The sequence below is a fragment of the Trichosurus vulpecula genome, chromosome 4 (assembly GCF_011100635.1).
Source record: "Trichosurus vulpecula isolate mTriVul1 chromosome 4, mTriVul1.pri, whole genome shotgun sequence".
Classification (NCBI taxonomy): domain Eukaryota; kingdom Metazoa; phylum Chordata; class Mammalia; order Diprotodontia; family Phalangeridae; genus Trichosurus; species Trichosurus vulpecula.
In genome coordinates this window covers 366,170,026-366,196,219 of record NC_050576.1, presented here as the reverse complement: position 1 = coordinate 366,196,219, position 26,194 = coordinate 366,170,026, and the positions used below count along the sequence as shown (strand labels likewise).

The window sequence follows — 26,194 nt, the reverse complement described above, 5'->3', positions numbered from 1 at the left end:
TGAAAAGTGCAGTTTCAGGTGAGTGATAAGGAGGGAAAATCATATTGCAAGGTATGGAGAGCTCAGATAGTTTTTTTTCTTGGAGTTTGACTCTGAAAGGAAGGAGACAAGACAGTAATAGTTTGAGGGGAAGGTAGGATCAAGTGAAAACATGTTAAGGGATGAGGAAGATCTAGATATATTTTTAAGCAATTAGAGTGGGTTAAGTGGGCAGGATCCTTAAAGAGACTGGAATGGCCAGAAGTACACATAGAGAATGACCATCTCTTCCCCTAAGAGTAGAAGCAAAGAATGATAGAGTTGGGAATGATTTTAAGTTGATTTCAAGATGTAGAATTGAGGAGAAATGGGAACTCACAAAAGTTGGCTTCACACCAGAACAAATTTAAATTAAGACAATGTAGCCTACTGACATTCTCTAACAGTTCTGAGATAACGAGAATGTAAATTTTGCCATAAACTAGTTTCTATTTGTATATTAGTGTGGATAGAAATATAAACATTTCAATTGTGTACTTTTCTATGGATGGCCACTGTCTGCATGAAGTCAGTCCATTCATTGAAGAAACTTTGATCATCTGGTATGGTGTAGAAAAAGCAAACAATGGGTTGGATTTTTTTTTCACTTCTCAGCTGTTTATTTTGACATTGTATTCATAGCACATTTTAAGGCTTCCCTTTCCCCATGGGATTCCTGGAAGGTCAATTTAAAAAAAAAGGACCACAAAAAATTTCTCCAAATATAATTCTGAAAAGAAAGTAAGAATCTTAAAATTCCCTCAGGTGTGTATCCTAATATACAGAAAGTTGCTTTGGCACATGAATATGAAAATTAGCATCACATTCTCCTTTTTCACATCATGGAGAAAAAGTGTTCATCTAGCTGCTAGTCCTAATAATGCACATCTACTGCAATTCTCCATATTTGGTTGCCCCCCAAGAAAATGCTGCAGAAACACAAAACTAAAATTGCCCAGGAAAGGGAGGGGCTTCCATATGAGAACATAGCAAAGAAAAGATGAAAGCTAGGACTATGATCGACACATATAATCATAAAAAGTACGTCTGTGGATTGTTCACCACCTTCACAAAGGCTTTTACTAAAAGTCATCCCTTGAGGTTTGAACGAAGAAGTTAATTTTACTACAATAAAAGGAAATGTTACTTTATAAGCATCTGCTTATGGAATCCGCTACTTCAAGAGATAGTAAAGATTGAAAAAATAAAAATGGGTTCAAGAGAGACTAGGTAAGTTCATGGGGTGTCTATCCAAATTGGTTTATGTCCATACTTCGATGGATCCATGAGCTCATTGGTATGAATGCTTCTGTGTCCTGCCATAAGTCCACTACAGAAGCCTTCCCATGTTTTCCAAGGCTTTCTACTAGATCTTTTAATATTCCACTAAAACCAAACACTCAGGCTATCTTTCTGCCTTCTCTTGATCTTATCATATGCACAGCTTACTTCCTTTTTCAATTAGACCTTTACTAGATTATCTTATAGCTACTTCTTGTACATAAGTCCTCAAGAGTAATGAGGTATAGCTTACCTACACTCCCTACCCTGATGTGTCTCTCCATTTGTACTTTCTTCCTTTCCCTCCCCTGCTCTCCTAAAGTATTCCTCTCTCCCACTCAGGAGCTTTTGCTATTACTGCACAGGTTCCTACTTAGGGAAAGTCCCTTCTATTGTTTAGGGGTCTGTATCCTGCTTGACCATCCTGGGGGTGCTGCTTTCTGATTGGCCAAGTATTGTGGTCCTGTTTGAGATTAGATGGATGTGGTTGAGTGCATGGACACACCTGCTATTTCTGTGGGAAATATGAGGACTGGGTCTGGGGGCAGTGTCTAGCCATACTGGGATCCCGTCACATGGACATGTCTGCTGTTCTGTGAGAAATATGAGTTCATGGACACACCTGTTCTAGTGAGCAGTGAAGCATATATGAAGTTAGGATGATGAGTGGGGGTGGGGAGGGGGTGAGTGGCTAGGTAGGGTCAGTGGGCCTACTGTTCAGTGAGGCCTATACAGGAAGTTAGACTCCTGGGGCTGGAGAGAGCTTTATTAGGATTCCATCACCTGGGCAGTCTTCATCCTTATATCAACCTCTTTGTAGCATTTGACATCGTTGGTCCCCTTCTCCTCCTAGAGAGTCTGTTCTTACAGCATTTTCCTGACATTTTACCCCTTTGATTCTCCTACCTGTTTGATAGCTCCTTCTCAGTGTCCTTTGCTGATTAATAATCTCTACCATACCGCCTAAGTGTGTGTGTACCCCACGGCTCTGTCCTGGGTCCTCTTCTATGACCTTGTCAGTTCCCATGAACTTATCATCTCTATGAAGATGATTTCCAGATCTATATATCCAACTCTCTCTCCTGAGCATCAGTCAGATATTACCAACAGTCCATTGGATATTTCAGACCAGGTATCTGAAATTATGTCTAGGTCTGAACTCATTAGCACTCTACTCAAACTCACTGCTCTTCCAAACCTGCCTATTTCTGTTGACATCACCACTATCCTTCCAAGTCACTCATCTACACAATCTTGACATGATCACCGACATCTCACTTTCTCTCACCTCACACACTTAAGCATTTCCCAAATCTTGTTGCTTCTACCTCCACAAAATTTCTTGCTTCCATCCTCTTCCCTCTATTTACACATAGGCCCTCATGGCCTCTCACTTGAACCACTAAAATAGCCTCCTAAATGGTCTCCCTGACTCAAGTGTCTTCCAGCACCAATCCTTCCTCCACATAGCTACCAAAGTGATCCTTCCCAAAGTCCAGGTCCCAAAGTCTACTTTGCTTTCCTGCTCCATAAATTTCAATGGTTTGTAACAAATAGAAGCTTCTCTGGTTAGCTTTGAAAGCCCTCCATTGCCATTTTCACTGACTGTCCCCCATGCCTAGAATACTTTCCCTCCTCCTCTCTGCTTCCTGGCTTCTCTGGCTTCCTTCAAAAAAAATCTCACCTTCTATAAAGAAGCCTTTCCTAACCCTTCTTAAAGCCAGTGCCCTTCATCTATTGATTATATATACTACAATATACATCCACATTTCTGATATGCAATATAATATATATAAAATAATAAAATAATTTTATGAATAAATAATAAGTGAGAAAAATTATGTCTCTTGAACTTTTTAAACATCATACCTGGCACATAAAAAGTGCTTAATATGTCCTTGTTCATTAATTGATTACTTATTTAAATTAAAAATAAGCCTTCAATTCCCAGAGCATATCTGGGAAAGAAGAGATGAATGTTGACCTAAAGATGTCTTGAATGGGAAAAAAAGAGAAGCCAGCAAGAAATGATACTTTTTCATAGGTAATTCAAAGAGTGGATAATACATATTTGGATAATTAAGAGTGGAGCGTATAAGAGATTCAACTATCCAAATTGTTTTAGTTGTGAATATGGTATACATACTACTCCAAGACGAATCCTTCCAATCTAGCTTGGGCCTTGGAGAATAACTAAATATGCAGACATGTGTTCACCAGGCTGCCTAACATCTCAGACAAGAATGCCCTGCATGTACAGTCAAGTGCTCTGCAGGAGGCTGAGTCGTAGAATACATGCGGATACAGGATGTGATCAGTCCCTCCAAGAACAATGGATTGAGTGAGACAATCCTGGAAATTTGGCTCATCAGCAATTCTGCATTTGGCATCTCCTATAGCCTAAGGATCCTATAATGCTGTGCCTTCCATATATAAGAAATCATTTTGTCAGCGATTGGTACCTTGGTGATGATGTGCTGCCAAACCTGAGGATGGAGCTTCATGAAGGGATATTCCACGTCCATCAGCTGCATGTATTGGAAGCTACAGACCAAGTCGTGTTATCATAATTTAATGCTCGTGCTTGAAGGAAAGCCATTTGGACAAAGCCACATTGTATGTCTCCAACCAAATGATCAAAAGGGATCTCCGTTTCACAGAAGAACTTCTTGTCCTCTTTTCTTACTACCTAGATTTTTAAAACTTTAGTTATCAGGTTTATTTTTGGTAAGCCGTTTCTTAGTATAGAAATGTACCTAACTCCTTTGGACGCCCCCATTTTGCTAAAATTTGAAGTTGTCCATCTAGAACCAGTTTATATAGTCTTTCTTCGCTCTCATCTGATTTCATTGTGAAGTACATACCAGGCTAAATTGTGTTTTTTTTTATATTTGTAAATGTTAGCTGGATAGACAAATGTGTACAAGGTGCAATGATGTTTATATTGTAATTGCTTCTTTTCAAACAGAAAACCATCTTCATAAAAACTCACCTTGGTAATTTAGAATAATGGTGAGAAAGTAGGATTTGGGGGGGCAGGGCAATTGGGGTTAAGTGACTTGCCCAAGGTCACACAGCTAGTAAGTATGTCAAGTGTCTACGGTTGCATTTGAACTCAGGCCCTCCTGACTCCAGTGCTGGTGCTCTACTCACTTTGCCACCTAGGTGCCCCCAGGGTTTTTTTAAGCCCAAAAGCTATCTTCCACCCTATCCTACACATTACAACTGGATAATAGGTTTCAAGTTAGAAGATATCTTAGAAATCATTTAATCCAGCCCCTTCATTTTACAGATGAAGAAACCGAGGCCCAGAGAGGCTAAACAACTCACCTGAGGTCACACTTGGATTTGAACCCAACACCTGTGAGTTCAGACCAGTTTTCTTTCCTTGGTACCACCCTGCTTACTCACAGGTTTTTTTTTCATACCTGTTTTCATCTTTCTGCTTTGTTCTGTCTCCAGATCATTAAAATGTAATGTGTTAATAGACTCTCACTGTTAGGACCTCAAGGACCATACAGGCCAGTCTGTTCTTTCACATCTAATAGCCTTGCCGTATTTGTGACAAGTTGTCCTCCAGCTTCTGCTTAGAAAACTACCAATGTAAGGACATCACTCCCTCTGAGACAACTCATTCCATTTGGGGATAGCTCTATTGTTTTTTTACACCTCTAATGTTTAAGGGTTTTTTCCCTTACACTAAACAAAATTCTTTCTTTCTGAAACTTACATGCATTGCTCATAGGTCTGCCTTCCGGGGTCAAGTCAAACAAGTTGAATCCTTGTCCTATGTGCTAGCCCTTCAAGTATTTGAAGACAGTTATCTTGTCTGCCCCAAGTCACCTCTCCCCCAGGCAAAACACTCCCTGTTTTGTTCAACCAAACCTCTCCTGGCATGATCACCCATCACTCCCAATTGAGAAAAATGAGCAGAAGCAGATTTTGTTTTCAGTGAAAGTATAGTTTCCAGTCATATGTAAACCCTTAGAATCAGGTTCCTTCTCTCAGATTCAGCACATGGTTTGTGTAGCTGCTCAGAGAAGTTTATGTAAATATTTAGTTTATGGGGGAGAATTTACCCTACCTTCCTTTGGCAGTGGTATCCATGCCTTGCTAGGGAGTTCCAAAGTAGTTTGACAAAAGAAGTGCAGGCCATGTTCTCCTTTGTACACTTAGTAGAGTGCAGAACTGTAATTAGGAAAGCATTTTTAATTGTGAAAACAACTCTTTAAAAACTTTTAAATGATAAGGTATACAGGCAGTGGGGTATAGAAATATATCCTGCCCTAAAAGAAAGTAAGGGGGAAGGGGATAAGGGGGGAGGTTGATAGAAGGGAGGGCAGACTGGGGAAATGGGTAATCAGAACGCATGCCATCTTGGGGTAGGGGTAGGAGAGAAATGGGACAAAATCTGGAACTCAAAATTTTGTGGAAATGAATGTTGAAAGCTAAAAATAAATAAATTTTAAAACAATTAAATGACATTTTGTTTTATATCACCTTTATTATCATCATAAAACAGCACAAGGTAGATGCTTAATAAATACTATTTCCCTGACTGACACTTCTCTCTGTTGATGCCCCAAGGAGCCATCCTTTGTAGTGGAAGAATAAAAATGAATTAGGGGAGAAAAGAGTAGTTCAGCAAAGCTAACCAACACAACAAACAGTTATGACAATATATGCTTCCACATTTATTTTTTTCTTAATTTTTTTGGAGGGAGGAAGGCAGGGCAATTGGGGTTAAGTGACTTGTCCAAGGTCACACAGCTAGTAAGTGTGTCAAGTGTCAGAGGCTGGATTTGAACTGACTCCATGGCCGGTGTGCTACTCCCTGTGCCACCTAGCTGCCCCTATGCTTCCACATTTACAGACAACTAGGTGGAGTATGGGTAAAATGCTAGACGCAGGAAGACCTGAGTTTAAATTTTTACTAGCTGTGTAACCCTGGCCATATCATTTCATCTCCCCTACCCTCAGTTCCTTCACTTGTAAAATGGGAGAGGGAGAGAGGTAATATTAGCATCCATCTCACAGGGTTATTGAAAAGAATAAGTGAAATAGCATATGTAAAGATCTATGCAAATGCTAGCTATTACTCTAATAGTCTTTCATCTCTGTAAAGGAGGGAGGGAAATGTCTTTTCTCATTTCCTTTTCCTGGTAAAGCTTGATCATTATAATTACACAGTGTTTAGTTTCATCATTTTTTGTTTTTTTCCATTGACATCATTGGAGCCACTGTACACATTGTTTGCCTCGTTCTGTTTATTTCACTCTGGATCAGTTCATAAATCCTCTTTGCTGCTCTCTATTCTCATATTCTCTACCTTCATCGTTTCTCATGGCTCAGTTATATTCCGAGATATTAAAGTGTTACAGTTTGTTTGGCCATTCCCAGTGGATGGGTGTCTACTATTTTTCCAGTTCCTTGCCTCCACCAAAGGTGCTGCTCTAAATGTTTTGGTGTACATGGGATCTTTCTTTCTGTTTATGACCTCCTTGGGCCTTGAAGTAGAATCTCTAAGTCTCTCTAGCTCTCTCCCGGGAAGGAATTCTCAACCTGGGATCTATGAACTTGGTTTCAAAAAAATAAATAAAATTTCATAACTATATTTCAATAAAATTGATTTCATTTTTAATCCTGTGCATTTTAAACATTTTCAGAAATTATTCTGAGAAGTGGTCCATAGACTTTACCAAAAAAATATACATGAAGTCTATACCACAAAAACAGTTAAAAATCTGCTCTAGGGTATGGACATTTTAGTTAGTTTCTTAGCATAAAGAAACCAACTCTTTAGGAGTGCTTTTAGAACAAATAATGATCATTTCTAAAATTGTTCAATGAGGGGAGGGCATAAAACCATATATAGCTATACTCTTGACTGAGATTTTTTTATAAAGGAAGAAGGCCAAAATATTCATCAATGCCAAATCATCATTTTAGGCAGCAGAATTACATTTACAGAACTGCTTTATTTCAATACTATTTCTGAATATTTCAATAGATGCCCATTAATTGGGAACGGCCAAACAAATTGTGATGGTTTAATGGCTTGGGATATTAACTGAACTATGAGAAATGATGAAGAAGCTAGAGAATATGAGATCAGAGGGCAGCATAAGAGGACTTAGGAACTGAAGCAGAGTGAAATAAATGTTCTGCTGTGTGCACCTATTGCGTTTTTGACTGAGATCGTGGCTCCCAGGTTGCACAATGGGCCTGGTTCTGCTGCTGCACGTCTTTATTGGGCGGCACTGACAATCAGTTATCATGCAAAGGCAAATTGTGAAGCAAAATTTTCCTGAGAAATCTGATGTTCCCCCAAAGGATGATAATGTTAGAACTTCTCATTTGCATGTGTGGGAGATGAGGTGCAGGTGACAACTGCTTACCTTAAACAATGATTTGTTTCAATGGAATTTGGACTTTCAAGTCTTTCTCAAGCATCTGGGCTGGAAGTTTGAAGACTGGCAGATAGAATGTATCAACAAGTCTGCCCAGCCTTAGGCAACAGCCTACAGGGCTGCTGATACTACCAGGCCAAGGAAGACTGGTAAACTATTCATAGGTTGTAGTTTGTCTTGTCTCTTCTTTGCTTTGTCCCTCTGTATCATACCTACTGAATGAACCCGAACTATTGTTTAAATTTTTCTCTAACTATTAGTCTTTGGGAAGGAACTAGAGGAAGATATAAGAGAAGTACAGAACTTTTTGTGGGGATAGTGATTCCAAATAGATGAGAATTCATTTCTCAACTTGAGGACTCCATTTGATCTATGATCACAAAACTACGTGGTGATGATCTATGATCATCATACACCACATACAAGTAGTATGATTTGAGGGATTTCAGGAAGGCCCTTTTGTCCCAGAATGCCTTCCTTCCAGCTGTAGCACCTGAAATTCCACCATTAGTGACTCATTTCTTTGGGTCTGACCTTCTCAATGAAATTCTCCTCAAAAATACAATAAATAAATAAATATCTAGGAGGGGCAATACATTGAATCACCAACTCCATAGTTGGTTAATTATATTGCGGGTGATTACAGGTAAGAGATGAATACCTAATAACATTTATTTAGACATAGCATTTTAAAGTACTCATAAAGTTCTGGCATATTTGATCCTCACAATACTGGGATATAGGTGCCCTTATGATCCCCATTTTATGCATAATGAAGGCTGAGAAGGGATGTGATTTTCATGGGGTCACACAGCTTGTATCTGAGGAGGGATCTGAGCCCAGATCAAAGAATTTCAACAACTTGAGCAACTCAGAGGCACAAAGCTACAATCGACCCTACAGAAGATAATGTATATAAAGCATTTGGCCAACCTTAATGTTCTATGTCTAATGTAGTCATCTCTGGGGTGGGGAGTTGTGGGGGGGGGGGAAACAAAAAGAAAAAAAAAGAAATTTACATGATAACTTTATTATATCTTTAAAAGGAATAGAAAGTTGTACATAATAGATTTTCAGTTTCATGTGCAATCATCATTTTTATTATGCTATGTTATGGAAATGTTTGTTTTATTCCACAAATTAAAAACATAATTTAAAAATGTGTTGAGTATAATTATTATTTCATTAGCACAGTGGAGAAAAATAGTGGAATATATACACATATTATATACAGGTATGAGTAGTATATATGTATATATACACATATATATGTATATGTGTGTATCTGAGATAGAGAGTAAAAGAGTCACACTGTCCCCATCCTGTCCAGCTACAAGCCTTCCCAGAGATAAGCCATGTTATCTATTAAGACCCAACAGGAGAATTTGGTGAGTTGGCTTAAAGGTAGCCCAGCATCAGCCTGGTTACCTGCTCTTTGACATTTCTTTGGGTGACTACAGCAAAAAGCAGAGATCAGCCTTTTGAGTATTTAGTGGGCCTGCTTGGTGGAAGAGGCCAGCACAAGATAACCAAGACTTAACCATAGTGCTAAACAGTGTTTCAGAAAAGTTGCCAGACTTCAGGTGACCCTGTAATAAGCTGTTTGAGCTCCCTAGTTGCCACCTACTTTTTCAACATCAGACCAGTAAAGAAACCATAGCTTAAGTTTTCAGACAAGGACAGGTCAGTGAGAGTGAATTGAAGGCCTCTGTCTTCAAAGAATAGTGGAAAGGATGGCCAACAAGAAATGCTATTCTGGACCCAGCTGTTAAATTTTCAGTATGGGCATTTATACCTCAGAAGTTAGAAAAAAGAAAAGTGCTCCAAATCAGGGCTTTCTTTATTGTTTTGTTGATATCTAGGCTTAAGAAAGTAATAGAGAAAAATGTTAATAATTATGCCGATTAAACTTAAAAGTGTGTCATGCATACATTTTCCCTGTAGGGCAGGTTGTTAAACATTTACCAACACACCTGTGTGTACAAGTCAGGCATCCAAGTCTGCTAGTATCTTCCTGTGGGACATTGGCTGTCAGTTTCCTTGGCTTTTAAAAATGAAGAGATTGGTTACCGTGGTGGATTTGGAATTAGAAGATGTGGGTTTATATCCTGGCTCTGCTCCTTGCTACCTGTGTAACCTTGGGCAAATCGCTTCATCAGTTTGAACCTCAGTATTCTCATCTATAAAAATGAGGCAGCTGAACCAGATGTTTTTCTAATCCTTCCAATACTAAGACTACAATTGTACTACTGACTATTTCTTCGAGATTTCTGAGATCCATCCTTGTTATCCATTCCCACAACCATTATTAAAATATTTTTTGTTCTCTCCTTGAACTACCCTTATCAATACCCTCCCATTGCACCAAGCCTAATTATTTATGCAGGGTTTGGCACCAAGGCTCTCCTGCCAACAGTGCTAGTCCTCAACTCTTTGATCTCCCACCCACTCTATTTCTGTAAAGTTTCTCTTGGCTCAAGGTGGCTGCTAACTCCTACTCCTTTCTTTATTTTTTTTCTCTTACAATGCACCACAACAAACAAAAGTTTAAAAAAAAGCAATACTAAAATTCATGTCCATAAAATTTTAGCAATCTCAGTAGTATTTAAACTCCTTGTGGGCAACGACTGTTTTGGTTTTGTCTTGTACCACTAGGCATGCAATAAATGTTTCTTGAAGTTAATTCATGTGAGTTTCTAGAGGGCAGGGGGAGATGCTTTTTATGTATGCTATGTAACGTCCAACCCTTTGTGGCTGCTTAGTAAATACTCAACTTCAATTCCATGATTTCATAGGTATGGGTGCGCTCTCCACTAACCCAAATAGCACTTCCCTATGACTTATTTGATGATTTAATAAATTACTGGGAGGGGGTGAGGGGAGGTGGGGGGAATGGGGGAGGAGTCATTATCTGGTGGCCGATCTTCTCATGATGCGTGTTTCTGTTAATTTACGTTTCTGTGTCTGTCCAGTGATAAACAAGGAATGAAAGTATTTCTAACTTGGTAGAGCTTGTATGAGCTGTATTGCTATGACATATCTTTGGAGAACTAAGGGTCACCTCCATATAAAGATATATCAGAATAAAATTTTAGTAAAAGCTAGTAATTATTTGATAATGCAAATGTATGATTTTCTGACCCATTAACTGAAATCAGAATCATCAGAAATAAATTAACTGCATGGATTCAGGAACACTGAATTTTTCTTGAGCATTTTTTATCAAGATAATGAGAGAAACGTTGCAACATGATTGTCTAATCCGATTAACTAGGCTGCTAAAAATAACACACTGAGAGTTTTGGTCCAAATGGGAAACACTTCTTTTCCCTGGGCCTTGGTAAAGTTTTGTCACCAGGGCTTGTGTTCAAGTGTTTGCATTGATCTCAAGTCTTTTCTTGGTTTCAAGTCATGTCTTTCCACTGTTTGCTTGGGCTATTTGAACAGGTGGCTTTGTACAACTTATGGTAAATCTGGGGTTTTGTCCGCTTACATTTTGCATGGAAAACTGTGGAAAAGAGACCAATCCCTGTCGCTAAACTATTCACACCTGTGCCTGTAATGCCTCCCTCCCCCCATTCGATTGGAAATCCTTTCTCACCTCTAATGCCATTCTTTTTTTTTTTTTTTGGTCATGGACAGGTGTGAGGAGAAAAGAGCTGCCGTCTTTTCCTGCTTCCATTGGCAACCAGCCACAAAGACATATGTGCTTATGTGGCTTCTGGCTGCTTTGCTAACATACCTTCACTGAGGCATCTCCTCTGACGGGGGGTGGGGTGAGGGGGGGGCAGGGGAGGGTTTAGAGAAGTACTTTGGATATAGGGTGGCAATTGGATAAAGTAAGGACTGAGCTACCGTGGCAGGGGACTACTTGCAACATTCCCACCTAATGGTGCCACGTGGTTTGGGAGCCAGTTTCCACGGGAGAGCCAGGCCCAGTGGGGTAGGGGCCAGTTCTGGAAGGGGAAAACTGATAATAATGGGCTTCAGGCTGCTGTTGGCCACAGATCATAGGCTGCTCCACATGCGAGCCCAGGAGGCAGGGCGGCTTTAGGCACACTGTAGCTCTGTGCGCCCTTGTTCGGTGAGGAGAGAGGTTCTCAGGCGCACAGGGAGGAGGAGGAGGAGGAGACGTAGGAGGAGGAAGAGGAAAAGGAGAAGGAGGAGAAGGAGGCACAGGCCTTTGTGCATGCTCCCTGGAGAGAGATCATAGGCTATATAGCTCGATCCTCTCCAAGGTGGCCCTGAGCCAAGGGCTTCGCGCATGCTCCCTCGAAAAAGATCACAGGCTGGAGCCTCCTACCTTCCCCAGGGGCAGGGAAGGTCTGTGTGTGCAGGTCCCTTTGGGGAGAGGTACCTGGCTGGTTCCCACGAGGTCTGGGGCCGAGGGGACGGGCCTCTTCTGCTACCTTGAGGGGAAAATCCTGGGCTTGTGAGAAAACTTTTTTTTTAAGGACTTAAAGCCTTTGGAGCTCCTGGTGCCTCCAGAGAAGTGTGGTCCCGCCAACTGCTGGGTAAAGAGGGTTCAACCCAACGACAATTCAGCAAGGTGGATTCCTAAAGACAGGAACTCTTTGGGCTTAGGGTCTCCTGAGCTTGTTTTTAATGGATCTCTGCCCCAAAAGAGTTGGAAAGAATTTGAGCTCCTTGAGAGCAGGGACCGTATTCTTTTGGCTTTCTGTATTTAATAAATGTCTGTTGGCGGGCTAGAAATTTAAAAATATTCAGTAACCCCCACAAGTCCCATTTTCCCCCATTGCTGCCTGTTTCCGTGTCCATTCTTGGACATCCTGTAACCCCAAATACCCACACTGACACAGAGAGGCAGAACTTCCTTCTTGGCAGTATCAACAATCAATAAACAAGCATTTATTAAGGGTCTACATTTAATAACCAGCACTTGGCCAGTGCCAGACACAGTGTAAAAATCAAAGCAATACTTGCCCTCAAGTTGATCGTATTGTAAGAGAGGAAAGGACTGACGTGTATATATAAAATGCCTATGGTACAAAACTAATTCCGAGGCAACCATGGGACTGGGGGGAGAACACTAACAGCAATGGCGACCAGGAACAGCCTTAAGAAGAAGGTGAGACTTGGGCGGAGTCTAGAAAAGAAACAAGAGATTCCAGCAGGCAGAGGTGAGGAAAGGATGGGGGAGGTAGGGTGAAGTGTGCAGGTGGGGGGTGGGGAGGGGAGAGAGGAGCTGCAGGTGCAAAGGCGGGGAGATTGAAGATGGAGTATCATGCTGGAGTAATACTAAGAAAGCTAATTTGGCTGAATGCGTAGAATGTGTGGAGGGAAATGACGAATAATAAAACCGGAAAGGTAGGACTCTGTCAGGTAGTGGAAAATTGGGGGCTACTGGAAAACAGAAATTCCCCATCAGCTCTCAACTCTGTCGTTTACTACTTGTATGACTTTCTGGGCTTTAGTTTCTCCATCTATAAAATGAGAAGGTTGGACTTAATGATCTCTAAAGTCCCTTTTAGGTCTATAGCCTAGGAACCTATCCTTCACTCCCTGCAGTTGGCTCCCTGGATCTTCTGTTAAACAAGGTACTTCCCTGTTTCAAATCTTCTTCTAGGAGACAGGCAGAAATTAGAGCTGCTGCGTTCCATGATAATTCAGTATGAAGGGTCTAAACACCCACCCAACTATCCTGGGACACTGACTTTATTTTAGGTCATATGATCCTGGAAGATTTGGGCTAATCAGTGGCTAATTATTAAGGCTAATAATTAGGGTATTTTAAGTAGTGCACACTCGATGCTGGGTTCTATGAGCTTCACCTGTGTTCCTACAATACCATGACGACCCAGCTTACTTGAGAAGGCATTCCGGTTCTCAGAAATGGAGCCCCAAGCCTCAGGAAAAAGATCCTCTATGATTCTTAGTAGAGGAAAAGTTCATGGGAACCAGTGGTGTGCTGATTAATGTTTAACAGTGGGCTCTCTTAATAAAAAAAAATAAGTTGGACACATTTTAAAATTTAATCTGCATTGTTAACAGTTTCCCCCTCACTTTCTTGTCTAGTCAATCAACAAAGCTATAGATCTACTCTATTCACTATGTTACTGTTCAGTCATTTCAGTCATACCCAACACTTCATGACCCCATTTAGGGTATTCTTGGCAAAGATATTGGAGTAGTTTGCCATTGCCTTCTCCAGCTCATTTTACAGATGAGAAAACTGAGGCAAATAGGGTTAAACAACTTGCCCAGGGTCACACCTACTTGTAGAGTGTCTGAGGCTGGCTTTGAACTCAGATCCTCTCGATTCCAGGGCTGGCACTCTACTCTGTAGCATTTGCTGAATTCCAAAGTGTAAACATTCACATTGAAAATGTACCAATCAACTCTCTTAAGCTAGTATAAGTCAGTACACCACTGTCGGGGACTCTCACAGTTATGAAGAGATCCAAAATTTGAGCAATGGAGATAGTCCCAGGATAGTCCCAGATTAAAATGGCCACATTCACTGACAAGGAAGACAGTTAAGCCAGAAAGAGCTGAGATGCTAGTTTTCAGAAGAAGCCCTTATTAATTCTGAGAGCGGAAAGAGCTGGCTCAGTGTATTGTTGAATAGTACGTAACGGCCTCCTCTGTAGACACAAAGCAAGTACGGAAGGCAATTGTCCAAACTCAGGAAAATAAGTAAAAACTCAGCCCTGATAAACTGGGCTAATTTTATCAACCAATTAACAAGCATTTTTTTAGTACTGACTGTGTGCCAGGGACTGTGCTAACCACTAGAGATACAAAGATAGGCAAAAGACCCTCCCTGCTCTCAAGGATCTTGCTATCTATACAAATAAATTATTTTTATCTGGAAAAAAGTACTCTCTGTTAGTTTTTAATTCAAGTCAACAAGCATTTATTAAAGTCCCTAGTGATGGACTGTGCTGCTTTCAAGTATTAACAGGAAATGTCCTGCCCCAGGACCTCTTGTGATTTCAGTAATGACTGTTCCAAAAGCAAAGGAGCCTCTATCGTATCCCACATTTACCCACCTTCTGATCACCAGGCTGGTTGCTAGCCAACTTTGACCCTCGTGCCTAGAATTCACTCCCTCTTTCACTCCCTGTTTTAGAATCTCTGGCTTCCTTCCAGGTTCAGCTATCTCACTCATGTCTAGGTGCTAGGTGGCACAGTAGATGGAGTGCTAGCCCTGGAGTCAGGAAGATTCATCTTCCTAAGTTCAAGCTTAATATTAGATAAATGGATATAATTAAATCCACCATAGCAAGGATTATGAAGTGAAATAATATAGAGGGAGAAGAGAAGAGGGCCAGCACACACACTTGAGGGACACCTATGATAAGTGGGCATGACACGGATAAGCACGGATAAGCATCCTGCAAAGGAAACTCAGAAAGACTGGTCAGATAGGAGCAAGAGCAAGGAGAGAAGAATGTCATGAAAACCTAGAGGAAAGAGTGCCCAGGAGAAGAGGGTGATCCACAATGTCAAAGGTTGCAGAGAAGTCACTCAGAATGAAGGCAGAAAAGGCCATTAGATTTCAAAATTAAGAAATCATTGTTAACTTTAGAGAGAGCAATTTCAGTTGAATGGTGAGGTTGTAAGGAAGATTTTAGAGGGTTTAGTCTCTATGGAAGAGTAAACGGCAGTACCTAGTCTAGATGGCATTTTCAAGGATTTTAGGCAAAAAGGAGATAGAACTTTTGCCCACCCCAACGCTTTCTGAGAAAGGGACAGAATGTTTATTTTTTAACCTTACCCCAAGTCTTCAAAAGGCAAGTTGTTGTATCTTTCAGAGTTATAACTGGAAAACCATGTTGTATGATGCTATCCAGGAACTTGATATAGTAGAGCTAAATAGGAGAATTCTGTGCCAGGACAATAGACTTATCCTTCCATTTTGTACTATAATCCTTGACTGGGCCTAGGTGGCATAGTTGGAAAGAGGAAGACCTAAGTTCAAATCTAGCTCCTGGACAAATCACTTAACTTCTGTCTGCCTTGGTTTCCTCATCTGTAAAACGGAGATAATATCACTTTTCAAGGTTGCTTTGAGGATAAAATTGAGACAATGTTTGCAAAGTGCTTTGTGAACAAACCTTAAAGCACTATATAGATGATAGCTATTATTCTTATTCTTATTCTGGGTTCCACATTTAAGGAGGAGCATTGCCAAGTCAGGAGGAAAACCAGGATAATGAGCACATTGGTGATCATACCTATAAAGTTTGGTGGAAGGAAATGGGAATGTTTAGCTTACAGAAGATTCGGCAAGAACATGATAGCTATCTTCTAGTATCTGAAGGGTTGTTGTGTGGAAGAGGTACTTGTTCTGATTGGCTCCAGAGCGGCAAATAGTGGGGAGAAGTTCCAAAGAGACAGATGTAGATTTGATGTAAGGAAAAAAAACTTCCTGATAATTAGATCCAGACAAAACCAAATGGACTTCTTCAGGAGGCAATGGATTCCCCCTTCATTGGAGGTTTTCATCAGAGGCTAGATCACTTGTTAGTGATACTATAGAAGGAATTTCTTTGGAATTGGATGGCCTGTGGGGTCCATGCCAACCCAGACTCCTTTACTCTGTAACTAGCCTGGCAAGTGTTGTCACTCAATGCAGCCATGACTGACAGGTGATGAATTTGGGAGCCATAACAACTTATGAAACACTGTATTTAATGGGTGGAGACCCAGTCTGTGTTGGCAGGAGAAATATCCCTATCAGTGAAAACAGAGACTTTTTTCAGCCCATTCAAATACCTTGTTTCATTCCTTACCATGTGACTTGGATGATACATTCCTAAAAGGAAAGGAGAGTCAACTTATCTTCTGCTCTCAACAGCTCCTTGGCCAGTCCTATGAATAAGGATCTATTTAAATGCTTCTGTTGATGATGATGGTAGAATTGCTACCATGCTGGGGAATATTCCTTTGAGTTTTGTCCCATTAATCTGTGTACCTGTTGTAATTCACTCAATGAAATGTAAGCTCTTTGAAGGCAGTGATTATCCCTGCATCTTTGTCATCAGTTTCTTAGCATAGTGCCTAGAAATGGTACTGACAAAATTGTTCTTACTGTACTTGAAAAAATTGTCTCATTTGTAATTTGCTTTTGTGGTCCAGTAGGTCTACCTCCTTCTTATTTGTGTTCCCAGCTCTGATTGATTGATTAAGGGAGTCTGCATGAGTGACTTTAACGTGTGGGACTCTGCTGGATTGTGTTAGTTTTGCTAGTTCTGTGACCTCCTATATAATGCTTACTTTATGAAAGTTTTAAAAATAAATGTAATTACAGAAATTCAATTTAACAAACATTTATTAAGCAACCATTATGTGCAAAGAGGGGACTCATGGCTCAGCAGCTTTTAGAAACTCCTATTTTATGGCTAGTAGGCTGAATTTTGAAACTCTTGAACTTGGGGTTGTTGGAGAGGCTAACCCAAGGTTGGTACTCTCCAGGAAATCCCCATTTTCCGACTGAAAAGGTTGATTATAAAATCAAAGTACCTGCCTCTCCATGGCTACTCTATAATTTGGGGGTTATGCTGTCTCTTCAAGGATGGGTCCCTGAAATATGCTTGTTCTGAGTGGGCTAGAACATGAGTAAATCCCAGTGCTTTAACCCACTACAGCTATTTATGGCTTAATTAATGAAACCAAGATCTGCCCCTGCTTCTGCTACTTTCACAGGCTCTTGTGGATAAGGTGAAGTGGATGAAAAAGAATGAGTTATTAATGAGCACTCCCTTTTATAGGCCAGCCCACAGGATAACTTCTCTCATGATGTTAATCCCAGGGATTATGAGCCAAATAATTTATTTTTGGGGCAGCCCCAATCACTGAAATTTATTCCAGAGATGTCCTTTAATAAGGTGCCAATGGGCATGTACACACCCTCCATAAAGAAACACTTTCTGAAACAAAGGCTCACCTCCCTGTAAGCTCATCAAATGGACCAGGGAACACCCATGGGAGTTTCCATGAGTGACACTCAAGCATTGGACTCAGCCTGCTTATGCTACTCTGCTAGTTCTGTGAATTCCTCTATGTTAAGAGAAATTTAAGAGTAGAAAGTATGATTCAGTTCAGCAAGCATTTATTAATCATCTATTCTGTGCAAGATGTTATTGTAGAGGTTGTAGACAGAAATACAAAAGAAAAATAATTCCTGTCTTCAAGAAGCTTAAATTCTATTACTCACCCAATTCTCTAATTATGATTTAAAACAACCATCCCAAGTACTTCATGCCATTTGGTCTCCACTTGGTCTGTTATTCTCACCTCCTCCCTACTAGAACCTTGGACTCCACAACTGAAACTACCCTGGGCTGTGTTTGGTGAACTTTCACTTCATCTCGTACATAAACAAGTCTCCATTTCACTTCCCTACCATCTCTGTGATGTGTCTTCTCCAACCTTGCCATCATCTTCACCTTCTCATCACCTGAATCTTGACCATCTCCACTCTATTATGTGGTTTCCATCCTGTTCCTCCTCCAGCTCCCCTTTAGATGCTTTCTTCTCCTAATAGAATGTAAGATCCTTGAAGGCAGACACTGTCTTGATTGCTTGTATTTATATCCCCAGGGCTTTATCTACCTGTCAAATAAAAAATGACACTATTCAGGATGACACCAAGTAAAGTTGGGAAGAAGGAAGAACCACTAGGGGGAGCAGTTCTTTTCAAGGCAACAACTTGGTCATTTATGAGCAAGTTGTAGTGTACAGAACCTCTGGCTAGAAGAAATCACACTTATCATAAAAAGCTCGCAGGCGCCAGGCACCTGCATTTCAATGTATCTTAGAAGTATTACCAGAATGGCAGCTAGGTTGTGCAGTGAGTAGAGCACCAGCCCTGGAGTCAGGAGGACCTGAGTTCAAATCCAACCTCAGACACTTGACACACTAGCTGTGTGACCTTGGGCAAGTCATTTAATCTCAATTTCCCTGCCTTCCTCCTCCTCCAAAAAAAAAGGGGGGGATAACTAGGGGTGTGGTGATAAATATTTAACAACTGACTCTGGGTTGGGGGTGGGAAATGTATACAGGACATACTTTAAGTTTAATCTGCATTAACATTTTCTCAAGTCTAGAAATTCAACAAAACAATAAAATGAACCTTAATTTGTAGCACTTGTTGATTTCTGGGATGTAAACGCTCACACTGAACAATTGGCTGTTCTAATCCTCTTCCCCAGGGTCTCTCACACCCCTTCAAGTGTGGAATGCATCTCCACCCTTTGAATTCCTTCCACTAGGAAGGTATTACCTTCTGCAATATTGCTGTCGTTCAATCCCATTCCATCCAATTCTCCAGGACCCCATTTGGGGTTGTCTGGGAAAAGACATTAGAGTGGTTTTCCATTTCCTTCTCCAGCCCATTTTATAGATGAGGAAACTGAGGCAAACAATTAATTGACTTGCCCACGGTCACACAGCTAGTAAGTGTCTTAAGTAGAATTTGAACTCAAGTCAAGCCTGTCACTCTATCCACTGCACCACCTACCTGTCCTTCTACAATAGCCATCCCCCCATACCACAACCATTCAGTAATGCTTCCTCCCTTATCCTTCTTGTTATCCTTCTTGTAATTATTTTGTATTAATTTATTTGTGTACATGTTGTGTCCCTTGAAGGCTGCTTGAGGACAGGGACTATGCCTGGCACATGAAGTGCTTCATAAATGTTTATTCAATTGAATTGATCTGAATTGAACAAGATTCACACAAAACGTACCAGTATAGAAGGAAAGCGATTAAACTGTGATATCAGATTCAACCTAACACAGCCACTAGGACTTGGACACTGGGGTGGTGCTGGTCTGAAATGAGATCAATTACCCAGTGTCCTAAGCTGCTATACAAAGATCAAGTCTTTTTTTATGTGTGTAGGATTTGGTGTAGGGAGCCCCCCTCCACCCCATGAGGAAACTCTTCCAATGTAGATCAGCACCTTTTCTACAATTTATAGTCTTTTTTTATAATTGAATTTTATTTTATTTTCAATTCTAAATTCTCTTCTTCTCTCTCCCCTGCCCATTGAGAAGGCAAGAAAAACAAAATACATGAGGAATATGTATAGTTATACAAACCAAATTTCAACATTAGTCATCCCTCCCCCCATGCCTGCCAAAAAAAAATTAAACCAAGAAAAGGAAAGAGGAAAAAGATCTGCACTATAAAGCCATCATTTCCCTATCTAGAGCCAGATAACATGTTTCCTTGGTAGTCCTTTGGGACTGTGATTGGTCATTGTGTACAACTTATAGTCTTGAAAAAGTTGCCTGTGGGCACTAAGAAGTTAAGTAATTTACCTAGAGTCACACGTTGCTATTGTGCAGATCATCTTGATTCCAGTGATGCTCTTAGCCCATAATTCCTTTCAGATATTAGCATGTCAAAAAGGAAAACAAAACAAAACAAAACAAAACTCAGCAGTCTAGTTAGTTTGGTTGGACCATTTGAATATATTCAGAATTGTAGTCTCTCCTAATAGCTGTGGAGAAAAAAAAAATTATGATGTCTAATTCTTTCTGGAGCCATTCTCCTGAGTCACCAGAAACCTAAGAAATAGGATAGAGTCAGTTACTATGGGTGGACTTAACCTGTTATACAAAGATTCGGAGACTGCAGTCCTTGAGCACTTGGACAGCTCTCTACTATTGTCTTTTAGCTCCTCTAGAGGGCAGCTAGTCACAGTGTCCCTGCTGAGCCCTCTTAATAGTAGTTATAGTGTTGAGCAGCCCTTTTATTTAATAATTATCTTAGAAAATAACTCTGGAGTTCCATTAGCAAAGCATGCCACATCATCCTCCCAGCTGCTCTTGTAACTCTCTATATGGGAAGGGCACACACAGATCTACTAACAATGCCTTAACTTAAAGTGAGCTCTCACACTTTCCCAAGCAGTCCCTCTCAGAATGGTGGCATGTCTTGCAGTATCTAATATATGGATAGTAATAGCTGGTATTTATAAGTGCATTATGTAATTTTATTATGCACATTATATTAATCTGATTGGGGTTTTTTATAATCTTCAATTTTATATTCTAAAATATAGACCCTTAGAGCTGGAAGGTATGTTAGAAATCAATGACTGACAATGTGTTTTGTTGGATAGAGTGCTGGACTTGGAGTCAGGAAGACTTGGGTTCAAATTTTGCCTTAGACAGTAGCTGAATGACCCTAGACTAATGACGTGACTTTTTTGGGACTCAGTTTCCTCATCTGCAAAATGAGGTTGGACTTGATGCTCTCTGAGGTCCCTCACAGTTCCAAATTTCTGATCCTATTTTTTTTTCTCAGAAGCATGGGATACAACCTGAAATTTCTTCTTCTTCTTCTTCTTCTTCTTCTTCTTCTTCTTCTTCTTCTTCTTCTTCTTCTTCTTCTTCTTCTTCTTCTTCTTCTTCTTCTTCTTCTTCTTCTTCTCCTTCTTCTTCTTCTCCTCCTCCTCTTCCTCCTTCTTTTTAGGTATTTTAAGTATAACTCTATTATGATCTGAACAAAAAAGGAACAGGAATGATAATAACAAATAAGATTTACCACTGAATGTTGTGATGGGACTGTAGCAATCATATTTGAAACTCAGGAGGATTTAATTGTGGTCCAAAACAGCTAAATACACAGGTCCAAAATATGAATTATATTTTAAACTGCCATATTAACTCTGAATCCCATCCATCTCCTTCAGCATCCCAGAGAGTAAGTACATGTTCTGCTCAGCTATGTAATAAAGTGCCAAACATGCTATACCACTGACATCAGAGGACAGTTGACTACAAAACTAGACCTGTGATTCTTGGCTCTAGCTTCATTTACTTACAGGTCATCATCTTCAGTTGCACAGTTGTCTGAGCAATCTGTAAGTCCTGTGCATACTGTGCTGCCAGTGCTGGATCCATGACAACCTCTGGAGGTGCAAGAGTAGGTACGACAACAAACTTCAAATTAAGAGCTCTAATACATTTTCTAACAAGTCAAAGGAAGGGCTTCTCAAAGTTGTAGTTACTTTTGGCTCCATAGTATTGGAGATTCTTCTTCCTATGGAAGGTAGTTGATTTCACCTTGACTGTCCTTCATATCTACTTTGTTGCCACACAACAATATAGGGATATTTTCACATAACTCATACCAGATCTCTATGCCAGTTAGGTACATTCTTGTAAGTAACTTTTGATGTTACACTGAACATTATAATGGGACACTGAACTTGAATGTAATAATTATCTCTTGGACCACCAAATTTCTCTTGACCAACTATATCACATATGTTGAATTTAACAGGACCTCTGTTAAAATGGAATGTGAGAGGTTGGACCTCAACACCTAAAGTGGCTACATACTTTTCAAATTCACCAGTCAAGTGATGTTTCACAAAGGTGGTTTTTCCAGTACCTCTATCATCAACTAATACAAGTTTGAGTTGCAGTTGGGGTTCTCTTTGGGTGGCTATTGTGATGGTTCTTTCAGAAGTGTCTCTGCACCTGACTAAATGATTATAAACCCAAATTTCTTTTCATGTTTTCCAATCCTGTCTTTGATAAATACTGGCTATGTGACCATGTACAAATTATTTAAATTCCTGGTGTCCCAGGCAATTCTCTAGGACTATAAATTATAGATGAGTTGCCAAGTTTCATTGCTGGAGGGAGTTTATAAGCAAGAGTTTCCTACTTTAATGAAATAGTAAGTCTAAACCCCCTCCCCCCCAAAAAATCCCTGTACAGGATAGAGGGGGATATGTGCAAAATGAGTAATAGCAACAGCTAACATTTTATAGCACTTTTACAAACATTATGTTTCTTGATCATTATAGCAACCCTAGGTGATAAATATTGCAGGGATTATTTTTACCTCTTTACAGAGAAGGAAAAGGAAACTCAGAAAATTAAAGTAACTTGTCACACAACAAGTAAGCTTCAGAGGCAGGATTCAAACCAAAATCTTTCCTGCTATACCATGCTGATGCTGGGAATATGGTAGACACAGATACACCACAGATCACCAAACTAATTCTAGAAATAACCCATGGGTACATATGTATCTACAATAAAGGAAAGGATAATATAATTCATTATGGCTTCGTTTGTTTGCTTTTTCCACAGAAGGCATAAATGCCAAAAATTCCTAAGTGTGGACACCATATTGAATAACAAATACAACAAAGACAACAGCTTTATTCTATAGCATACATAGTTGGTGAGAAGTTCATTAACATCTACAAAGTAACTAATGAGATCTTTCCCTCCCCTCAATCTCTAGCCCCTTTATTTTTAAAAAAATTTTTTAACATTTTTATTTAAAGTTTTGAGTTCCAAATTCTATCCCTCCTTCTCCTACCCTTCCCTTAGATAGTAAGCAATCAGATACAAGTTATACATGTGCAATTATGTAAAACATTTCCATATTTGTCATTTTGTACAAGAAGACTCGAATGGAAGCAAGGAAGGAAGGAAGGAAGGAAGGAAAAAACAGCATATTTCAGTCTGTATTCAGTCAATATCAGTTCTTTCTTTGGAGGCAGATAGTATGCTTCATCATTAGTTTTAGGATCATTGTATTGCTGAGAATAGCTAAGTCATTCACAATTCTTCATTGAACAGAGTTGCTATTACTGTGTACAATATTCTCCTGAATCTGTTCACTTTACAATGCATCAGTTCATGTAAGTCTCTCCAGGTTTTTCTGAAATCATCCTGCTTGTCATTTCTTATAGCACAATAATATTCCATTACAACCGTATACCACAACTTGTTTAGCTATTTCCCAATTGATGGGTATCCCTTTGATTTCCAATTCTTAGCCACCATGAAAAAGAGCTGCTATAAATATTTTTGTGCAAATGGGTCCTTTTCCTTTTGTTTTTGAATTTCTTTGGGATATAGACCTAGCAGTGGTATTGCTGGATCAAAGGGTATGCACAGTTTTATAGCCCTTTGATTGGATCAGTTCACAACTCCACCAACAGTGCCTAATAAGATCTTTTATATGAGCATTTGAAGTATATCTATACCACCATCTAGATTCCTTAATTATAATGTTCAAAGGAATAAATATTAAGACGCTATAACTGTCTCCCCAAAATTTGCTTTAGGGATAAAACTTTTAATGCTTGATCTTAGTCCCAAGGCAATTGGTATGTGTGTGTGTGTGTGTGTTTTAAAGAAAGTAAGATGAAATTCCTCCAAGTACTTCTAATTATGTAAGGAAGAGGCAGGAAAATCTATGAATTTCTTAAAGTGAAAAAAGAAAAGCTTACAAATAAGTATATGATTTAAGTGCCATAGAAACTCTCCTTTTCCCCGGTGGGAGTTATTCAACTTAATTAAATTCAAAACGTGCCTATAATTTTGGCTGTTTCCATAAGCTATTAGTGATATTTTAAAACTCTAATGGAAGAATTCAGGAAGAACAATGTCTTGGAAAGGGAAGGTGAGTGGAAATGAGAAAGATACCAGAGTAGCAAGTCAGCAGTATAATGTTATTCATTTAATCAAATTCTAGCTTATGTTATACTTTTCTGTGTACAATATTTTATCTTTAGCTAAAACTGCTCCAACTTGACCTATTTAAATGCTACCGGATACAAAAAATGAAAAAGGAAGGATAAAAGGACAGACATTAACATGGACTGTTATGATGTTCTATGGTACTTTGACTGATACAAAGCAGTTTTCACAATGATCTGGCCAAAAGGGTTGAGAAATTGCCTCAGCCGGAAAACACTTATCTTCCTGCAAAAGAGAATGTTACGGTAGTCAAAGGCAATACCAGTTTATAATATAAATTCACTTACAAAACTTTATGAAGGGTTATAAGCAATGTAGTATTATGTAATATTATAAGCAATTTTGTCACATAAAACAGATTAGTAAATAAGTAGCGATAATGCTAAATAATCAAAAAGGGAAATAAAAATTAAAATAACTCTGAGGTTTTACCTGATACATCTCAAATTGGCAAATGTAATAAAAGATGTAAATAGTTAATGTCAGAGGGACCTGGCAGGCAATCTTATATACTATTGGAGCTGTAAATTGATCCAATAATTCCAGTAAACCATTTGAAATTATGTGAAAAAATTAGCAAGTTATTCATACTTTTTGATGCAGGAATCTCATTACTGAAACATACCCAAGGGAAGTCATCAAAAAGAAAGGTCATATATATGCCATATACAAAGTGGCACCTTTTGAAGCAGCAAAAAAAAAACAAAACCTGGAAACAAAATTGATACCCATAAGTTGGGGAATAACTGAACAAATGGTGGCATATGAATAAAATGAAGTATTTTTCCATCATAAGAAATGAGGAATTCAAAGAACTGAGGAGACAAAAGAACTGATGCAGAGCAAAGAAAGCAGAACCAGGAAAATAATACATAAAATGACTGTGGTGACAAAAAAGAGCACAAAAAAGCAACTTAATATTGAATAAATTCAATGATCAATATTGAATCCAAAGGTCAGAAGACTATGAAAACTCAGTGTGTCAGATGTGGACTGCTATGGTTGATGTATTAGTTGTTTTTGCTTGAGTGGTTTCCTTTGATAAAGGGAGGGTTCTGGGAAACAGGGTTATAAAGGAAAATGGTTGTAATGTAAAAACAACATGGCCCTATATGCTACATAAAGGATAAATGTCAATAAAGAAAATAAAGAAGGGAAGAATAGCTGGACCAGACCTGGAATACAAAGATGAGGTTCTTTCTGAAGACAACACAGTTTTGAAGGCACTGAGGACATGAACAAGAGTCACATAGGATAAGAGAGTTTTGATCTATACCCTTGGAAGAAGAACCACATGGTATCATAGACATATAAAGTATATGTCTTATTACCCCTGGGTTTGAGTCCCACATTTGACATTTTCTATATATATTAACTTGGAGAAGTCATGACCATTTCGAACCTCAATTTTATTTGCAAATTGAAAAATTTACTTGCATTACATCCTATAAATGGTTTGTGAACCATAAAGTAATCTTAATATTTATAGAGGTAATGCTGGTTTCTCTTTGTTGTTCATCCTTGATTTTCAAAGAGGACCAAGGACATCACAAGTGACATCTTGATTTGAGTATGAATTGGATTTAAGTGAAGCAGAGTTGCACAAAGTCATTAGCCTCACTCTTTCAGAGTCATTGAAATCCATTGGTAGAACAAAAGTCAAGACAACTGGTGATGGTCGGAGATGCAGTGGATGACCTTGGCATCTTCTGTGTCTGACCAAGATCCACAGTGCCTGCTTTGGCCACCTTCACGGCCATTGGAACAAATTGTTTTCATCTGCCCATTCTGCTGGTGGATGTTTTCACATGCTTGGAATGGACACCCCCCTAACACAATTTAGTTTTGCCCATCAGCTGAGATGGTTTTACAGGGGTGTGGCTGCTGTATATGCTATAGCTTCTTGGAGTCACAGGTGAGAGTTGGGTAAGAGGTAGACACCAAAGATGGATGAGCATCCCTGACAAGGGCTTGGCAAACCCTCAAACTGAAG

The 26,194-nt window shown here is 39.5% G+C and overlaps 1 pseudogene; it reads right to left on the bottom strand.

The window, feature by feature from the left end:
* Positions 1–21,507: 21,507 nt before the first annotated feature.
* On the bottom strand, positions 21,508–25,961 carry LOC118847258 (annotated as a pseudogene).
* Positions 25,962–26,194: the final 233 nt, after the last annotated feature.